The sequence below is a fragment of the Neolamprologus brichardi genome, chromosome 18, assembly GCF_056152115.1.
Source record: "Neolamprologus brichardi isolate AB-2024 chromosome 18, ASM5615211v1, whole genome shotgun sequence".
Lineage (NCBI taxonomy): Eukaryota > Metazoa > Chordata > Actinopteri > Cichliformes > Cichlidae > Neolamprologus > Neolamprologus brichardi.
In genome coordinates this window covers 31,663,190-31,679,693 of record NC_142121.1, presented here as the reverse complement: position 1 = coordinate 31,679,693, position 16,504 = coordinate 31,663,190, and the positions used below count along the sequence as shown (strand labels likewise).

General features: G+C 38.1%; 1 protein-coding gene across 1 annotated transcript in view; it reads left to right on the top strand.

Annotated features, from left to right (window-relative positions):
* Positions 1-10,909: 10,909 nt before the first annotated feature.
* slc6a9 (solute carrier family 6 member 9) overlaps positions 10,910-16,504 on the top strand; it is a 76,237-nt gene continuing 70,642 nt past the window's right edge. The window contains exon 1 of the mRNA XM_087831265.1: positions 10,910-11,036. The gene's annotated coding sequence lies outside the window, so the exon portion shown is untranslated. The remainder of the gene's footprint in view (positions 11,037-16,504) is intronic.

Sequence of the window (16,504 nt, the reverse complement as noted above, 5' to 3'; positions counted from 1 at the left end):
CAACTATGAGTTTTCCAGCTGTGCAAAAATCGACAGCAAGAACTCCCATCTTAAGGTACACATGATGATACACACAGATGGGAAGTCAAAATGTGTTTTAAAGCTCAACTCTGTACCTTTTTGGATTTTACTTAGCGTATTTTAGTACGTTAAAAAAAAAAAAAGCTGGATTGGAAATAGTAGGAAGGAAATACTCCAAAAGAACCAGGCACAGCCATCTCTTGTGACTGACTGAAGGTGAGGGGAGGGAGAACAGGTCAAAAGACACAATGAACGGTAGTTGCTGGTGTCTCTAGCTTCATATTTCTCAAAAAAGTCACCAGTTACCAAAGTTGTCGTCGAGTTGGGAAAAATAACTAAAAACTGAATGGATTTTAGTACTGCTCTACTGAATGCTATGCTTCCTCCACACAGTCACACAGCCGGCATGATTTCCTGGCTGGTTGGGACAATCTGCTGGAGGGGGCGTTAATTTTGGTAAAGCCACTGTACCTACTACAGGGCCATATCAAGCTACAGGATTTTCAAGGCTGAGACTGGTCTCTAAGGTTACAGGCAGGCTACAAGAATGAATATTACTGGTGGAGGAGTAGCTAAACATTTGACACACTGAGCAGAAAAGTGTGGAAGGGAAGGGTGAAGACATATGGGACGCCATTTGTAAAGTGAAACATGCTGAAATTAACGGCAACATTTTTCCACATTTAGCTCAAAAAGAGTCCTTTTTTACAACATTTAGTAAAATATTTATAACTTTGAAAGCACGTCCAGCGATTTAGCTGAAAAAATCGGAAGATCCGTTTTGTCGGCCATCCAAAGGTTCAGCAGTAGTGCACTCTCAGCAGCTGCAGTCTCCACTTCACAATCGCTGCAGCACATGTCCAGCAAAATCGTGCTCGTAGGCAAGAAGTGAAGCAGTTCATGGCGGGGAGAAGTGAGGGGGAGAGCAGACATAATCTGACCACTACTGGCACACTTTTGCACCTTTTTACAAATATTTTACTAAATGTTGTAAAAAATTACTCAAAAAACATGTTTTTGTAAGGTTTTGAGCTAAATGTGGAAAAATGTTGCCATTAATTTCAGCATGTTTCACTTTACAAATGGTGCCCAATAAAGACGCTATGCTGCTAGTCAATTAGCTAAGAGCTAAGCTAATAGCTAGGCTAAGCTAACAAATCCCTAAAGACACATTAAATGAATACTATGAATATAACTTTCTGGTGATTCAGCAGAAATTTTGTTTTGGATAAAACGTGATGATTACACTACGAAATAAGTCACTATCTAAAAATTTATAATTAAAACAACTTACATGGATTAAGTTACAATACTACAGTGAGAGCCAACACCAAGTGTAGCAAGAAACACTCAGCAGAAAGTATAATTAAAGCAAATGTTGCACAAAAAATCATTTTAGTCATTATGGATCAGAGAAAGTGTCTAGGTATAAATAAACCAGTCAAACAAGAGTCACAAGTTTATACATTGCAATTGCTGCCAATTTCAACTGTCATAAGACTTGACTGCAACGTGCATTTAAACTGTTTTTACAATTTACCACGAAAGTAACAGTCGTTAAAGGTTTTAAAAAGAACAAAAAGTACTAGTGTTTAGCTCTGTTAGTACATTTCATGTTGTTGGAAACATCTTAGAATTAGGTTCTCCTTCTGTTTCAGGCCCCATGTAGTAAAACCTGTTTTACACTGTACAGGTATGCATATGTAAATTCTCCCCACAAGCACCTGTGCTTTACATCTTTAAGGAAAGTGTTGAAGGGTGATTCTCACATGTCAGCATTGTAAACATTTGCCAGTTTAGGAGTGCCTGAAATGAGTTCTTGACACGTGATCTGTTTCCCAGCGAGCCATATCACTGCTGCAAGTCCAGCTTTGTTAGCTTTGTGTAACTGCCCCATCTAACCTAATGAGATATATAATGAAATAGGAATGTAGAGTTGTTAACTAATGTTAAGGTTTATTCACACAGAATGATTTATCATTAAATACAACATGAGGATACTTGGAAAATCTGTCAATCCAAACTTCATATGCACGATTGCTTTCCTGATCCCTGGTACAAGCCCCTTTGCCACTTTGTTTCTCTACCTTTAGTTCTGAGCCAAACTTATGAAGATCATTAGATTCATTTTGCCTATTGTGGATTCGTGACTTCTTTTTGGTTTTAAAACATGTTAAAGCTCCTTAGCTTCCTGTTGTACTTTTAAATTGCTTGTTTCTCTCTGTCTTTAGTTCCTTCTTTAGTTCTCTTTAAATCCATGACTGTAACATTAATTACACAGAGTGTTACACATTATTCTACCTGACAAATAACCCTTGCCACCAGGGCATTACACTGATGTAATGATGCTGAGGGCGTCAGCATGCAGACACACTAAGTGAAACGACTTTGCAAAAATACTGGGAAGAATGGCTTCATTTCAACATAGCAGACTCAGTGTCAGATTTGATAACTCCAGTTTTAGGTGTACGAGGAATCTTCATGGAACAATAGGGGTAAGATTTTCCCTGTCAACTGGGGAACTGTTTTTGAAGTCAAACACAGAAACAGAAAAATCAAAACATAAAAGAATGTCACTGGAGGGAATATCATAGACCAGGAGCTTCAGGATGAGAGATTCAGACTGACAAAACTGATTGCTACACTCCTGTTTTACTCATCTTTCTACCATTTTCTGCAGACACTTTATAAGTACAGTCATTTAAATCACAATCCTTCTCATCTATAATTGCTTTCGGATTACTGACTGTTCGGCTGCACTGTCTAGCCACACTGCTAGAAGGTGTTAACCTCTTACAAACCTGAATGGAAAACGTCATTCCCTTCACCTGGCATGTTAGAATAAATTTTACAAGATCCCAGCTCTCCTGCTAGTTCTTCATAAACTGTGATTTTCTTCTCTTACAAACAGTAGTAATAGTAGTAGTAGTTTGTAAGAGGTTAACACCTTCTAGCAGTGTGGCTAGACAGTGCAGCCGAACAGTCAGTAATCCCACCACCTTTGTTAGAGGACCTGACATCATATTTAGGAGGTAACAATGTTTCGGTCCTTAACACACACAGTACTCACCCATCAGAACAAAACCATTTCAGACTTCATGATTGAGTTATTTTATGTCATTGAGATTTGGTTTATTTTGTTTGAGCATATATCTGTGTTTGTGTGTATACATATGCAGCTATCTATATATATGTATATATTGGTTTGTTTATTGTATATGTCCAAAATAAAAGATTATCTTCATCATCATCATCAAAAAAAGTGAGTGAAGAAGAAAAATGCAGCAGACTTGGCCTATTGCAGTGTAACTAAGGGATGATTCAGGGTCACTTGAAGCTTTATCAAAGAGGAAGGTTTTAGGCTTAATCCTAAAAGTAGAGTGGGTTTCTGTCTCTTGAATCGAAACTGGGAGCTGGTTCCACAGAAGAGGGGCCTGAAAGCTGAAGGCTCTGCCTCCCATTCTACTTTTAACTACTCTAGGAACAACAAGTAAACCAGCACTCTGATAGAGAGCTTTGTATGAGAGGAGAAGGATTTTAAATTAGATTTTGGATTTAACAGCTAGCAATGAACAAAAGCCAATATGGGAGAAATATGCTGTCTCATTCTAATCCCTGACAGTACTGTCACATTTTGGAACAACTGAAGTTTTTTCACGAAGTTTCTAATAGAACATGAAAATAATAAATTAAAATAGTCCAGCCTCGAAGTAATATATGCATGAACCATCTTCCAATGGAATGTTGTGTACTTGAAATAAATAGCACATGTGATAAAACTCACTGGTATCCCAAAATTAAAGCTCTTCTGTACAGAGGAATAGGCTAAAATTCCTGTTAAATTAGTGTTAAGCTGAACCTATTACTGCAGTCACTCTGAAAACAAAGGCTCATACACTGCAGCCTCTCACAGTTGTGTATTATTGGATCTTTTTCCTCAGATCATAAATGACCAAGTCTAAATGACTTTGTCATGTGTTGAGTTGAACTTCTCTTAAGATTCATCCACCTGGACATTACCATAATAATGGGTGCATAACAAAGCAGAGAAATTTTATGTACTATGAGGTTGTTTTCTGGATTTCCAGCAGCTCACAAATACCTAAAATATATCACCAGAAATCCATGTTACTAATATCGTTTGTTTTTAAAAAATAAAAATGAATTTGATCCAAACTGTAGTTCAGTTTCAAGGCTTAACTCTTATCTCTGCACAGCCATGTAATGTGTGTTTGTATGCAGGGAGAATACTGAAAGTAACCCCAGTACAAACGTCTGGGCATCGTGCTTGTGTTGTTTTAGGCTACTGCCAGTTGGGGGCAGTGTATATCAACCATACTGTTAGCTACTTCACTTCAAGTTTTTACTTGAAGTGTTTACTTTACTTTTGTTGTTGCTTTTCCCATGTTACCAAGAAGACTAGTTATACAGAGAAAAGGCATGCTGGGATTCAACTAATGCTTGTGTGCAATTATCCAAAAAGCCACAACTTGCAGCTCATCACATGTACACTAATCTGGTGAGAGCGAAAAGTCAACAGATAACTGCTAATCATTAGATTTGTATAGCAGGCTGACTTGTATCGAAGGCTGAACGAGACATAAGACGCAGAGAACTGTAGTCTTATACCCTTCGTCCAACTCCAGTGCTCCAGTGCTCGTGTTGCATTGTGAAGCTCTTTGTAAATCCTGAGGTTCCTCACTAATTGTCCTTCTTGTTTACAGATCACAAGTAGCCGACCACTACAAGGTACAGTACTCTATTTAAAAATCAGATTAGCTGCTTGTTTAAACCTCTTATAACTCATTATGCATAATAGTTATGTTCATGCATTTTAGATCCTACAGTCCTTTATTGATTTTGTTTCCACTTTCTTGTAATTAAATAAAATAATGAATTTTGTTTGTTTTGGGGAGTCAATCACTGGATTGGTTAAAGTACCTAAAGACTTACTGTGACGCTTTGCTTTAATGTATTTATGCATGTATAAACATGAATACTTAAATAATTTTTATCTGTAGTGTGTCCAAAAGTCCTAATATTTTGACCACACATTTTTTTGTATGTTTGTCGCTCTGCATTAAGTCAGCATGCAGATTATTTGTTTAAAGAATTTACAAGAAAGGTGCCTAAAACAGCTCAGACTGTGTTGAAGAATTAAGGTGGTTATCATACATAAGATCCTTTCTTTTTATACTGTCTATTTATCTAAATTTGTTTGTTAACTGCTTATCCAAATCAGAGTCTCCAGAGGTCCACTGGAGAGGTTGGTGAATCGTGGGAATTATTACAGCGCCCTGCTACCAGTAAGGAGTACTCAGCTCAAGTGCATCATCTTCTGGAAAAATCTGGCTATTGCTAACAATGCACTAAGCAAGCTAAAGCAGTACCTGGAAATCAAACTTCGAAGGGGGATGAAACTAACCGAAAAGGCTGTTAAACCACTTATTGGCTTGACTGAATGTATTGGATAAGGAGATGGAGCTAAGGCATATGCTAGTGGAGTTTAGTGTAAGGCTGAAGAAACATCACACAATAACGGAAAGACAAAAAAAATTCTGCTGCCACACTAGGTTGAGATATGAGAAATGGGCTATAAAACATCCCTCTGTCTTAGGATGTAAACATAAGAGGAATTTATGACATAGAGGCTAATTTGCACAAATAAGAATTAGAAATGGCACAATACAACTTTTTTTTTTATGTCCGATACTGATATTTGTATATCCGATACAAATATCCGATACCGATATCATGAAATTGGATATCTACCAATACCGATATGAATCCGATATAGTCTATTTTATAACCAATAAATGTGTTTGGGTTTTTTTTAAATATCTCGCTGCATTTTGTATTCTCAAATTTAAAAAGACAAAACACTAAAGCTATGCTATTACGCATGTATGCAAAAATGCACTGCACCCAAAATATTTTGCAGCAATGCTGATCTTTTTATTTAAACTTTTAGCAGGACTTTAAATCTTAGTATTTAAAAAGTAATTTAAAATGCAATTTTATACTGATTTCAAAAACTCTTTGGTTCTGAAAAAAGAAGTGCAATATCAGCACAAAATGTTTATATTCAACAAGTTCAAAAAAACAAGTTGTAGAATGGACCCTTTTATACTTAAAGCTTAACATAAATAGACATCCAGAGTGGAAAGCAGTGCAGCTTCATGACACTCATCTTTTATCAAGATGGATGTCAGTGTAAGCTGTTTCTATCACATTTAACCTGAGACTGAATTTTGTGTAATTTCTATACAAAACTTAACACAAGTATGAAAAAAAAGTGTTTTTCATATTTTTTTTCCTGAACCACAAAACTGTTTGGCCTGCAACACATTTTTTTTTCAAAGTATAACTTGAGTCTATCCATTGTATGGTCAAACTTAGCAACAACAACACACAGACCTCCGAGCTCCATAAATCGGTTGTTAAGCTTAACATCAGAATGCTTTAAAAACATTCAGAGATGAACTTAAACACTTGCTTTACTTCTCTGGGATAGCTTGCATGGAGATGTAACGCTGGTTTGGCAGCACGTAGCGAGGCTCCAGGTGCTTTCAGTGTGAAAGCAATATCCCCAATATCCGATCCAGTAATTTAGGTCAGGATCGGACAGATACTCTACATCAGATCGGTCCACCCCTAATAAGCATGCAGGTGAATCTCCAAACTTTGCCATGCCCATTAGTGAGACCAAAGTTTGAGCTACACTAAGGTTAGAAGCTACTTTACCGTTGGATCATAAGCTTTGGTAGTGGCCAAAATAGTGACTTTGCAATGTACCCCATACAGAAACAGTGTGAGAAGCTCAGACACCCAGAAGGAGCTCAAAGTAGCTGTGGGCATCTGTTGCAGATCCCAGATGAAAGACTTCCATCATTGTTTTTTGGGGGCATGTCTAACTCGATAGAGATTGACTGGTAAACTCACAGAACACCCACAGAAAGTGCTGAAAATATTCATCGTGAGAGGGATTGGTGGGTAACCTTCTTCGGCCTGCTGTCGGCCATGATCCAACATTGTATAAGTGGAAGAAAGTTAATGAGCTGATGAATGAATTTAATTATAAACAGAGTCCCATAACCTACAGCAAAAAAAGGACCATTTACTTAATGATACACTTTCTCGCGAGGGTGCTCCTATAACTGTATAAATCTAATAAAGAAAGATATGCTCAAAAGGAGCAATGTACGGTGTCGCAAGTCCTCGTGTTTTGAAATAAACGATCATGTATTTAAAGTCAATCTCACTAATTATAGGTTAGTTTTCAAACATGAGTCAACATTGAGCCACTCTGTAACACAACTCCTTGCTAGTTCACTTTAGTGGAATATTTGCATACTGTGTGAGTGTTGTCAAGGAGGTTGAACTATGTATACACCTCTGGCTTTGTTTATCTAACCCAAGGGATTCTGGGCCTTGTCAACTGTCACTAGGTCAGAAGTCACTACCCATCTACAAATGCTAGGCAGGAAATGGTTGACAATGGTAATGAATTCAATTTTTTTTTGACTACTTACTCTTATGTCACCTTTAGTTACACTTTGCCTGAAATTATGGAAGCAGTGAAAAAGTTGTAAGTCACTTATTTTTGTATTTTCTGAAAACATCCTTTTTGACAGGGTTTCCTTTCAGACATGCCATTCCTTAAACACTTAGATGCTATCGTTTGGGGTCAAAGGTTATGAGAAGACTCATCCTTCTGCACCATTCAGTTGAAATAATTTTCAGTTTTAACTAGTTGAAAAACAGCTTAGTTTTACTTACTTACTTTTCAAAGTGACTCACAAAAAAAATGTCTAAATCTATTTTGTGCAGTCAGCTGGGAAAACTGCACTGTAGAAATCAATGAATATTTAGTGGCTGCGCTGAGGTGTTAAAACCGCACTAGGCAGTATGTTTACAGTAGCAAATTCACAAAATCACATAACTAGATATTTGATAAATAAAATCAACATTAAATGAACCCATTAGTGCAGTTCATGAAATATCCAGATAAATATTGTCACTCATCGACACTTTCTAAACGCTTCATACATATATATTATATATATATATATATATATATAAAATGGCACTCGGCACGATTCCAGTTTCTTTTTTAAAAGTAACAGACAATAGAAATGCTTTAAATGTCCTGACAAAACTTTTTTTCATTCTTAACATATGTAACCGGTTTTATTTTAAGCTATGTAACAACCATTTCTACGGAAGGCGTGTTTCTTTACAGCACAAAAGTAACTTCAAAAGCACATTAGACCAAAGAAATTTGAGGAACTGTGATAGACAAGAAATGGAACAGAAAATTTTCCTCTTGTAACATCTTGTAGAGTTTTAAGTAAGTTCCTGTTGCAGAATTATAGCCTCTTATTGTAAAGTACGCTGCCCCAAAAAAAGAAGCACAAAGCAAGAAGTCTCTCTTTCCTCCTCTTTCGGTTTGAGTGATTTCACATGAGTTTGCATCGACAGGTTACTAGATTTATTTCTAAGAACCTTTTTAGTTGATAGACAAAACATATTTTCTAATGCATGTTTAAAGTACGTCTTGAGTAACGAGTCCAAAATTGTTTGTACTTAAATACAAAGTGTCCAGTATTATTCAAATGGGCTTTAGAGGTTGGTGATATTAAGTGAGTGACAAAATCCTATCCATGTCCACATTACATACAGATCTACATAGTATAGATTTGAAAATATTTACATGACATGAAGGCTAATTGAAGTCAGGAGTTAGCAAGCCTCAAGTCTAATTCACAAGAGATGCCTGCTGATTGAACCATATCTTCCAAAAATAAATTTTACAAGGCTTATGATCATAGAGCTGAAAAGTCTCAAAGATAGAAATGCATAGAATATGTAATATAGACTCAAAACACACAACTGAATGTTTAGCAGAACAGACCACCAGAGCAGAGCAGACCAAATCTGCAAATGTATCAGATCACAATTTACAAATGGAGAAAATCAATAACTTCATGTACAGTAATGTGCGAAAGTCTTGCACTAACTGCCATTTAAAAAATATTTTGCAAGGACAATGAGAAATAAGTACAGCAATTTTTCAAAACTTGTTACAAGATACATGGAAATACAGTGTATACGGTAGAAACAGTTTGTATAATTCTAGCACGGCTGAAAGACTAGATTTTGTATGACCACCTTTATTCTTTAACAAAGCCTGAAGTCTCTTTGGCTAGTTTTCTTATAATTTCTTTAAGTGGTCTTCAGGAATAGTTTTTCAGGCTCCTGTGAATAATTCACAGGTCAGTGCTAGGTGGCTTCCTCTGAAACTGGCTAGGTACAAAGCAGTCAACATTGAAAGAAAAATTCTCGAAAGACCTTCGAAAGACTGAAGAACTACTGTTCAAAAGTACTTGGAAAAAAATACATAAGAAAATGTGCTTCCTTGGAAGCAAATTATAAAGAAATGAGTGGTAGTCCAGTACTTTACTTTTTCTTGATGTTGTAAGACTGAAAAGAATATTTTTAGTAATATTATCAGTACATTGTTGATTTGCAATAGATGTTTATATTTTTATATATTCTTATGGGTATATATGTGTATTGTTTATTTCCATAGGTTTAAGGTTTATGTCCATAGTGCTCATTCAGCAATTTGATTTTCTGGAAGAAATATAAAGATAAATGAAATTGTCAACTTCAAACTTGGCTTTAAATTTACCCAAGAGTCAGCTGAGGCAACTGAGTTGCTTAGAGGTTGTCGAAGCCCCACAGAGATTATTCCACAATCCTATTTTGTTATATATTAAAAGAAAAACTTCCGAATCCCCATAATTGCCATATTATTAATTTCTAGATTATATAGTGTTGATTGAAATTGCCTCTAAGAAAAATGTAAGCATCTATTTGTGGATCCATTTGCTTTCATACCTTTATTGGCATTATAGATAGACATTATTATACGGCGTTCAACATGAACACCTTCACCAAAATGTGGTTTACCACCCCAACTGTAGGAAAACCCTCACCTCCCTCCTCTCACTCCAGCCTCTGACCAGCACATGCCGGCGTGCCTGCTTTCTCCTCGGCGTTAAACCTAACGAGCCTCCAATCTGATCTCTCCAGAAGCAAGGTAGAAGGTAAAGCCCATATCTGCATGCCATTCAAAAAAAACCCTCCGGAGTATTATCATTCATTCTTCAGCTGCGTCTTATCATCCGCCACACACCCATCATGTTTTCTGTGGACGCCCAGAGGCTTCATTCTATCAGCAGTGGCTTACTGCACTACACAGCCTATAGGCTACCGCACCTGTCTGGGGCATCGCATGGACTCATTACCTCTGCCTTTATTGGGCTCAATTCGCTTCTTCATCAGAACACACTACATACAAAATGTCAGAAAACACGCACATGCGGTGAGTCACAATCACACTGATCTGCGAGAGGAACCGCTGCAGTGTAACAAAAGAGAAAGCGTTCAGCACACCGCTGAACACGTGTAGCTTCACTAATTATGCATTATGTCGAGGGGGAGGGGGTGACAGGCACCTACGTCGTGTCACAGCAGTTTAAATGCTCCAGTAGTAATCTACAATGTTTCCATGGCACCCAAGTTTGGCTTCTAGTCACCATATAAGGGCTTTTATTCATATATAGAAAAGGCACGTGCTGTTCGGGATCGATACTTAAACGCGTAATTGGTGGGTGTCTGAAGCTGACCACGCACTACAGTGAGCAGATACAGGGTAGAACCGCCAAACTGACGCAGTAACCCGCATCAATAAGAGCCTCTGACAGGTCGTTTCAGTCAGTGTGCCCCACATGGTCGCCGATTTTGGAGTAAAGCGAAAGAAAGAAAAAAAGGAGGAGCTGCTGTTGGCCAGGCGGTGACAGACGCCGGGGTGTGGACGAGAAAACCAAGGTGATGCAACTTCCAATAAGCCAAAACTGGCGGAAAAACTTGTACACAGTGCAGAGTGCGACCAGGTGGCAGGATCACCTCTACACGACCAGATCTCCTAACGACCGACAAAAGACAAAGTAGGTTGTGTTTCAGTTTTTCACCTCAGTGGTCTTTTAACGTGGAGTCATTAAGGAGCAACTTTGTCTTTTACCTCGTTGCGCGTCGAGCGGCTGATGTTAAAGGGAGACAAAGCGTACAGCCGGCGGTCTCGGTTTGATGTAAGGGTGATGATTGCTCTGCTAACTAAGTGATGTTAAGGAGCTGTTATTTTAACGGCAGCAGGAAACACGTGGCACTGCTTGTTACTACTAGAAGGGGGAAAGGGAGCATTTGGGGGGGATGCTTGGAGATGATGTGGTGGTGGTGTTTGGGGGCGGGATAAAGAAATTGAAGGGGGAGGAGGGGGGGATTTCCGCGGTAGAATGTTCTTACTTCCTCTCTGATACTTTGTCTCAAGGGTGAAAGGCTTGTATCACTAACAGAGACACTGTTGAATGAAATCAAACAAGCCCACGTTTGAACTACAGAAACTTGGTTGTAGCGATCTAACATGCTAGATAGGTTTAAAGTTGGCCTCAATCAGCAATTGTCCAACTCGATCAAACACATTTTTTTTGTTCTCATGCAATGACATTGCGGTGACATGGTTGTGGCCTTTGTCAAAGTGGGTGGGAATCAAGCGCAGCGGTTAGACTCATTTCTTGGCACCGTCTTGATCATTCCTGACAGCTCTGTTGCTGCTATTCTTCCTTGCTTACTTTGATGTTGTCTACCATTACATATCTGAAAATTGCTTGTGCTCATAGTGAACTTCTTTGAAAACTTCACTTTTAGTTACATGATTTGTTATGTACCTAAAAGTGAATAACAAATTATGTACCATATTATGTAAGATGCCAATGTTACATTTATTTAATTCAAGTAATGGTTATTGAACTTCTAGTGTTATTACTGATGATAAATGCTGTAATGGCCTGAAAATCACAAAATGATGCATTTCTTGTAATATTACAGCAAGTCAACTATTATTATTATTATTATTATTATTATTAGTGGTAGCAGTAGTAGTATTTACAGAGAATTTCTATACAAAAAATTAAAAGTATCAAATCCCTGATGATGTTAATTGAGACAACTTTCAGTTTTACATAAACAAAGATAAACATCAAATAAAGAGTTGCTGTTTCATTGATGATAAAATGAATCATGAATCATTAATCATTAATCATCAATGGTGATTCTCTAGTTTTTCAATGCAGTCTAAGCTTCCCACTCATCAGTAAAGAATTAATGTGTTCTGTATGCTTCAAGTGCATCGTCACAACTTATTCAAATTGTTTGTTGGGCTGAATGATAAATGTGTAGTATGTCAACAGAGACTGTGCCGTTTGTAGCATCCGAAAATAAAATAAATACATAATTATAATAAAGGTCAATCAAATGGACCAATATGGCAAGGCCATGATGATCCACTTGGTAAAATAAATCCGCTTGGCATCTTTCTTGGCTTTAAGACAACAATTCTGATGGCTAAAGATCCAAACGGGACACAAAAAAGGAAAAAAACAACAACAAAAAAAACAGAGACTATGCATGCATTAACAGCAGTCCAGCCCACTATAAATAGACATGCCACCCTTTCCATTGAATCTTTACTCCCACAAAAGAGTACTTTTTTTTAAAAACATTTTCTATTTGTTTTCCCGAGGCTCTGCTCTCTAGGCCACATGGGTTCCTTTACCGTGATCACAAGTCCAGCCCTCCTTTGAGTGTTTTAAAAGCTAGTGAAAAGTAAATTACCAATAAGAGTGTTATTTCAACAATAGAATGTGGTAATTTAATGCTAGAAAATGAAAATTAAGCTTTTCCAACTTTGTTATGTCTCCAACACATCCTCATAGCTAAATAGCAGAACGTTTATAGGTAGTGACTCCTGAACTGTCAAATCTAACCATTTACATGAAAAACATCAGGTGTGTTACGTCAGAGAGTTGCTCTTGCTCACATGGTTTCATAATGCACTTCCTGACACACAGAGTCTCATTCTGTTAAAGAGTTCAGGTTTTCTACAAAACACGCGTGCATCTGAACAATCCAGGTTATACAAAGTGGAGAAGGGGTCTAGACAGGGCTGACAAACCTGTTTTGATAGCTTAATTAAGGACATTTAAACATTAAAATGAATAGCTTTGTGTACTTAAGCTATTATTCAGTGGCTTACCTGCATGTTTCTTGTTGAACATTGAAGGGGAAGTGGTAGTGTAGGAGGAAGCTCTGACATTTGCCAAGTGGTAAACTTGCTACCAGTAGTTAACACGAGCCTTCATTTTTCCTACTTTATTAAATAGTTCATAAAATTTTGCTTATAGGTGATAAAATTTGTTCCCCATTACCGGTTCTGTAAAGTTAAACCCTACCTGTAAGTTGTCACATTGGTTCCTTATGTTTTCATATATAAATATGAAATCCTACCTGTCTGGAATTGGAATGCCAACATCCAAAGAACAGTTTCAAAGTTAAATGCATTAGGCCTAGGTTGCTGGGGGCTTTCCATGATGAGTGTTTTTTTTCTTCACTCACCTCTTACCACTCTTCATGTGTTTAAACACCACTCGGCATTTAATCATTAGTTATTATGAATTTCTCTTCCACAGTATGTGTTTTCTTCTGTCTCCTGCCCCTCATCTCCAGCTGGTCATGGCAGAGGGCTGCCCCTCCTTGAGCCTGGTTCTGCCAGATGTTTCTTCCTGTTGAAAGGGAGTTTTTCCTTCCCGCTGTCACCAATTGCTTGCTCATAGTGGGTCGTCTGATTGTTTAGGTTTTCTCTACTTGAGGTAACTGTTGTTGTGATTTGGCACAATATAATGAAATAGACAACATGAATTAAATGAACTGTCAGCTGGATGTGGAAGTAGTTAAGTCTTAACACGTATGCCATAAAAAAGGTTGTGATAATATGTCAATGCTCTGTTTAAAAACATGTTGTTGCTCACTTAATCTTTAACTAAATGGTAACTCTGGGGTTAAAAGTGTTGCAGAAGAACTGCATTGTAGTAGGTTATAAAAACTGAGCAGGGCTGGCTCCAAAAACTGGTTAGTTGCCGTGGTGATGTTGGTGCCTTTTTGGATGTTATCTGACAAACTGTGTGACAGCTTGAGAAGTCTGTGGTCCATTCATCTATGTTTACTCAATCATCCTTTATGTTTCACCTTGTTACTTAATCATCAAGTTATAGAAAAACTGTATCCTATGGCACTGATTATCAGTCCAGATGTCAGTCATGTGTCACAGAAGGGTTTCATGTGCTTTAAGGTATCTTGCAACACATTTGTCTATAGCTTTGAATACCTGTAACTGTGGAATTTTCCCATGGCTTGCATCAGACAGTTTTCCCAGAATGCTCTCAGATATTTTTGTGAAGCGTTGGGTCGGACATGTCCAGATGTCTGGAATGCCCAGACAACTAGAGCAGAAGATGAGCTTTACGCACTGAAAGACATCAAGACAAAAACAAAAGAAAACTGAGCAAAGGTATGCAGAGAAGTAGCAACACAACATCAGCGGGTTAGCTGTGGTGTCACAGATCTCTGTAATTAATAGCTGTGATTGCAGCTGCTTTGAAGTAGGATCAAAATGAGTAATTGACGGTACCGTTAAGTAATGCATAAAAGCGTTCTGTTAAACTCCACCCTAAAGTGGAGGAGATGACACTGGACTGGTTTAAAAGGGTGGATAGATTCTAGCCACAATATATGTTACCACCACTAGGGGGCACCGAAGTTCCTCTTTCCTCTTGCTTTGTGGTATTTGTTCTCAAAGATCCAGTCATGAAAAACATCAGGTGTTTTTTTTTTTTTTTTGTTTTGTACACAGCCCAAGTGGATCTGGTGCAAAAATAATCTACAAGGAAATAATCAAAGGCAGCTCAAAGTGGGGGGAAATTACTAATTATGGCAACCCTGCTTATGTCCTGCATGTTTTGCTGGACTGACATATTTTCACAAAATCCACAGCAAAAACCTGCATATTTTATTCAACTTCCAGAAGAATTTGACTGACTTTTCATTTTAAAGAAAAAGACTCCTTCTGAAATGACAGCAACTGTAAATTTACACTGTTTTGGATTTTTTCCACTCTTCTTTGCAGAATTTGTCCATGTTCGACAGCTTTTGGGCACAAATGGCTTGTATATGCCAAAAAATCTCATTTGAACTTGTGTCCAGATTATAACTGGGCCTGTTATGTCTTGGTTCACTGACATCTGACCTAAACTCTGTTAAGCTCGGTGATATCTGAGTCACAATGGCTTTAGTTTTTTTATCTCTTACTCATGAGCAGAGGGAGGCACAACTAGCATGAAGGATCTTAGTCTGTGGACCCCTGCCCTGGCTGGAATTTAAACGCTGACTTATTGTTCCAAAAAGGGTAATGCCACTATGCTATTCAGCTACTATTGGAAGTCCAAGGTGGTCACAATGGTAATAGGAGTGTTCGGAGCTGTAACCTCCAAAGCTTCATTCGAGACACAACATCAAAAGTCTCTGTGTTAAGAAGAACTAAGATACTGCACAGAACCCCCAAACTCTTACTCAAAAATGCTGATGTAACAATACAAATTTTTGCAGCTGATAAGACATCAAATCAAGCAATAAAGTTTCATCAAAAGATATACAGGGTGGGCCATTTATATGGATACACTGTAATAAAATGGGAATGGGTGGTGATATTAAAGTCCTGTTTGTGGCACATTAGTATATGTGAGGGGGCAAACTCCTCAAGATGGGTGGTGACCATTTAGAAGTCGGCCATCTTGGATACAGCCTTTGTTTTTTCAATAGGAAGAGGGCCATGTGACACATCAAACTTATTGGTAATGTCACAAGAAAAACAATGGTGTGCTTGGTTTCAACGTAACTTTATTCTTTCATGAGTTATTTCCAAGTTTCTGACCACTTATAAAATGTGTTCAGTGTGCTGCCCATTGTGTTGGATTGTCAATGCAACCCTCTTCTCCCACTCTTTACACACTGATAGCAACACGGCAGGAGAAATGCCAGCACAGGCATCCAGTATCCGTAGTTTCAGGTGCTGCATATCTCGTATCTTCACACCATAGACAATTGCCTTCAGATGACCCCAAAGATAAAAGTCTAAGGGGGTCAGATCGGGAGACCTTGGGGGCCATTCAACTGGCCCATGACGGCCAATCCACTTTCCAGGAAACTGTTCATCTAGGAATGCTCGTACCTGGAACCCATAATGTGGTGGTGACCATCTTGCTGGAAAAATTCAGGGAACGTGCCAGCTTCAGTGCATAAAGAGGGAAACACATCTTCATGTAGCAATTTCAAATATCCAGTGACCCACTATCGTTGTAGCCCATATACCACACCAAACCATCACTTTTGTTGTTCCAACAGTCTTGGAGGGATCCATCCAATGTGGGTTAGTGTCAGACCAATAGCGGTGGTTTTGTTTGTTAACTTCACCATTCACATAAAAGTTTGCCTCATCACTGAACAAAATCTTCTGCGTGAACTGAGG